General features: G+C 47.3%; 1 pseudogene across 1 annotated transcript; it reads right to left on the reverse strand.

Annotated features, from left to right (window-relative positions):
- Positions 1-722: 722 nt before the first annotated feature.
- On the reverse strand, positions 723-1316 carry LOC308576939 (large ribosomal subunit protein mL49 pseudogene; annotated as a pseudogene). The gene has a single exon. The product of its transcript is annotated as a large ribosomal subunit protein mL49 pseudogene (transcript).
- Positions 1317-4922: the final 3606 nt, after the last annotated feature.

Below are 4922 nucleotides of genomic sequence, written 5' to 3' on the forward strand. Positions count from 1 at the left end.
GTCTTTCAACCTCTTTTGTTGACCACCAGCATTACGCTTTCCATTTTTAAGTTCGGAATAGCTATGTACCGCACACATGGCATTGGCCCCAATCCATCTGCACCCTTTAGCTCCTGGAGAAACGCTCCTGTTGGATGTGCTTTTCCTTATGCCAGCTTCCCCCCCCCCCGATTAGAAAACAGAATCTGTGGTTAAGCTGAGGTGTGTTCTTTGGAGACAGAGGTTGAGCATGCGCAGATGACAGCTTCAATGAATGGGAGTCGGGAGCAGGGAAACAAATTGGATAACGCGCCTTGGGTGAAGACGTGATCTTCCTTTCTCTGGGGCGTACAGGAATGTAAGAAAGCAACTGGGAACGCAGCAGGGGGAAATTCTGACCTTGCTGCTGTTTCAAACCATTAATGTGTCTATGTCCCCAGTGGCACAACAGGTCAGTGCATCTGGCTGTTAGCCAGAAGGTCAGTGGTTTGAGACTACCCAGGGACAGCTGTGAGCAGGATTGCAGCATTGCAGAGGGTTGGACTAGATGACTCTCAGGATCCCTTCCCACTCTACAATTCTATAATATAGCCTATGTTATAAGAATTTTAAGGTCTTATATATATAAAGTAAATGTTCATAAATGTACCAAGCAAACACATACATAAATGTATAAACCACATGTCTGAAACCTCACAGAAAAGGTCCTGAAACATTTGTCTCTTCCAATTTTTTTAAAGTGAGAATATCTCTCGTTTATTTAAAAGCCTTTGTCCAACAGCCACTTTTTAAATTCCTGCTCAAAAAATCCCTCGACGCGAATCATGCAGGCAACTTCATTCACTTGGGTGACTGCTGTCTGCCCAGACAGCTGTGTGATGAGTTCCTTCACTTCATTTTCAAGGGCCCAAATATCGCCTTCAATCTTTCTGATGACTGTCATCTTCCTGCACCCTCTGAAGGTAGTATCTATGTAAAATGGGATATTGTACATTCGCAACCTCCTTACAAAATAAGGAAGGTGAGGAGGTGGGTCTTGAGGTGGGCTCCATCCAGAAGGGGTGGGATAACTGTCATGTTTCAGGGGTACTGGTACTCGGGAGGGAGGTATAAGTCTCTCCACAAACCTATATTCATTAGTAGATTCAATAATCCCTGGATATTTCTGTTCTGCAGAGCTGGCTTCTGCTGAAGCTTGCCTCGTATGAGCTGCCGCCAAGAGTCGCTGCCGCCATCCTCCCAGCAATGGCCCCTTCCGCAGCCCAACTCTGGCCAAGGCGAAAGCCAAAGTCGCCATCTTGGGAGGAGATTGTCTCTTCCAAATTGACCTCAAATATTTCTCTGCAAGTTCGAAGGAAATGGGGGTCCTCCCCATTGTTTCTTTGCTCACAAATCCTGTCTCAAGGGCACAGTTCAGATATGAATAGGGTGAGCCTGTGACCTGGATTCAGGAATTGAGTAGTTATCATAACAAGAGTGGCCAGGATGCCCAGGTAATCCAATCAGGTAACCTGGCAGACAGGATAAAAACAATGCACTCAGATTTCTGTTGTAGTCCACCCCTTCTCTGATGTACGTATGATGTATTGGGGGGTGGCCTTGGGCTACACCGCTTCCGTGATGTATGTATGCTGTTTTGGGGGGTGGTCTTGGGCTCCAGGGTGGGCAGTTCAAAAGTCTATATAAGGGCTTGCACGCATGGTTTGGTGTCCTCCTCCTCTTTCCTGTGTGTGGGGGGAGACCCTGTTGCAACAGCTTTAATAAAGATCAGGCTTATAGCCGCTTTGCTTTCGTATATCCTGGTCTGGTCTCTATTCATTTCCCAACCGGTTTGAGCCTTAAAAGGTCCGCTCTCTCCAAAGGTCCAGTCTTCCTTAAGAAGCTGAGGACCTCTCAAGATTCTTGTTTCACCTTTGTCACAAGAACCTATTGGACAGGACTTCATTAGCTGCGATCAATGTATTCCTTTCAATATGGGAGGGAGGGGAATTCTACACAATTGTTTTCCTTCCTATTAATACTGAAAAATATTAATGATGAATATTCTCTGTTACGTTAACTCTCCCCTCTCTGTAGTTTTCGGTTTCTTTTCCGGTCTTGGAGCACATCGTCTACTGTTTATAAAAAGGGGGGTGAAGGAAAATAATAATAATAATACCCCCCTGGGTAAAACTCTCTTCTGCTCTATCTATTGCATGCTAGATCCACCCAGCCCCAATATTTGAGAATTTAAAGTGGTGATGAAATGGGGGGCAGGGAGAGAGGTGGAGACTGAGAGCACCTCAATACTTGCTAAGTATAATAATAATAATAATAATAATAATAATAATAATAATAATAATAATAATAATTTTATTTATATCCCGCCCTCCCCAGCCGAAGCCGGGCTCAGGGCGGCTAACAACAATAAAATAGTACAACATTCTAAAATCATAAATTGCATTTGTGTGTGTGGAAAAGCCCCAGGAGAGTATGTTTTGCTTGAAAGCGTTAGTCAGGAAGTGGAGATTATGTTTTTGGCAAATCCAAATTCATTCTGACTTGAATGTAGGCATTTCTGAACTCCGCTGTGGGGTCCGGATGTGGTTTTCTGGAATCGTCCTCCTGAACATGTCCTTGCCCCAACCTTCACTGAAGCACCGGAACTGGCTAACCATTTAAAAAAGTTTTCATTATTTATTTATTTTCTCCCTGAACATTCCTGACAAAAGCCGAAGAAGTCTGAAACCTGCTCCGTGTACAGACGTTTTTCAACAGGGTCTTGCTTATTTCTACAGCTCACTTTCGCCTCTCCCCACCAAGGCAGCATATATGGCTGTCCCCTCTCCCCACAACCCTTTTTATCATCACAACAATCCCATGAGGCAGATAAAGCAGAGAGAGAATATGAGGAAAAAGTTGGTGGCCCAAGGTCATCCCGTGACCTTCGTGGATGTGTGGGGATTGGGGCCTGGCGCTCCCCAGTCCCTTGACGCCATAACCACCAAACCACACTGGAAATGGCACGATTCTGAACTGCGGGAAGGAATAATTCAATAATTTTACCACCCCTGTTCCCGTGCCTTTAAATAAGTGCCTCTAATTGCAAGAAGTCCCCACCCATGCTTATTTGTTTCTTTTGTACATAAAAGCTGAGAGCAGGGCTGGGGGGGGGGGAACGGGTGGCATTGCCAGCGCCTCTTGCCCCCTGACTCTGTGCGATAGATAGATATATGTGTGTGTGCACATATATCTTTAATTCACAGCTTTTCCATGCAATCTGCCTTCTTTCTTCACACGGCTGTGAAGGCCCCTGAATAAACCTCCTGGGCAGCCCCACCCTGCAAAACTGGTCACATCCCATAATATCTCCGACAGGAGACATTCCCTAGCAACCATCCCCACCCCCACCTACGGAGTAGCCATCCCATAATAGCATGCCTGCTTTACAGGTTCTGACAGTTGAAACAGAGGAGATTACAGAGCGGGGGTGGGGGGGTGGGAAGGCTGGGCTGGTGGTGGCAAAAAAAGGAGGAGAGGAAGGAAAAGGGGAGCATATTAGAGAGAAAGAAAGAGAGAGAGAGAGAGAGAGAGAGAGAGAGAGAGAGAGAAGGCAGGGCAGCCACTTGGACACAGTCCCAACAGACCCAGCCAGACACACCGTCTGCGCTGACATCCCATAATAACCCGCTCTCCTCCCTCTTGTCCACAACACCCAGTAGTAACTGAGAGAGAGAGAGAGGCCCGCATCCCATAATGTTCTCCCCACCACCCACCCACCCCAGTCACGTGTGTGGCTGGCTGGCTGAAATGCCGAGGCATCCCATAATACTCCCCCCCCAGAGCACACTCTCAGATTTGCAGCACCCCCCCCTCCACTCGCCTTGCCATCCTCTCCCCATCCCATAATAGTCCTGGCCTCTCGTGGGGCACCATCCCATAATACTCTCGCCAGCTGCAGCAGCAGTCGCCACACATCCCACAGCGCGCTCTCTCTCTCTCTCCACCACCCATCCTTTCGCCTCCTCAACAACACCCCCACCCCACCCTCACGGATATACCGCACCGCCGCACCATCTCTGGTCACATAAGCCCTTGCTGCCGTTCCAGCCCATAATATTTCCTTGGCTTCCTCCCCCCCCCGCCTACCCCGTCGCATAAAGCCTCGCCATCCCATAATAGTGCCAGAGGCCTGACCCCGTGGGCCAAACCCCAGCCGGCTAAGCCAGCTCGGTGGTAGTGATTTCCTGTGTCTGGGCCTGTGCGCTCTCTGCTTCCAGTGAGCATGGAAACCGGCCTGGACCCTTTGCAGTTTGTAACATTTTCCCCTTTTAACAACTTAATATAATGTAATAAATAAAATAGCCCTCTGGTCTGTAATATTTAAACCCCATCCATCTCTTATCTGATCCAGAGACTGAGTCCCAGTTTTAGGTTTCTTTTAATGGACATCAGAGTGTAAACATTGAGGAAGAAGCTCAAATTTTGATCTCGCTTTGCCTTTTTGTACGTGTGTGCAATTCCAGAAAAGGATGGGCATGTGTCCTTCTTTACAGAGGACAATCCCGTGTTGGAAGGACAGTCCTTTATTTGAAATAATGATGCATTTGAAGGCTTGCCCAGTTCAATTCTGGTTCAAAAACAAAGAACAGCCAGCAGTTGCCCATCAGTCTGCATCGCACTGGCACACAGGCCACAGTCTTCCCTACTGTGGAAAGAAACAGCATTCATTTCCCCCCTCCCTCTTTTTCCTTTCCTGTCAAATATTTTGTTTTCCCACAAAAGCAAAGATCCATCCCTTACAAGATTCAGCAATAGAATGAGTCAGGCATCTCGCTACACATCCATAGCAGAGGCATATACAGTCAAGACTGGTAAGGAAACAAACCCCTCAAAACGATGAAAACAAAGATGGAGGCCTGATGTCTCGGCCACTTTCAGTGAGGGGCTATCAGAGATTAACA

Source organism: Podarcis bocagei (assembly GCF_964188305.1).
Source record: "Podarcis bocagei genome assembly, chromosome: 17".
Taxonomy (NCBI): domain Eukaryota; kingdom Metazoa; phylum Chordata; class Lepidosauria; order Squamata; family Lacertidae; genus Podarcis; species Podarcis bocagei.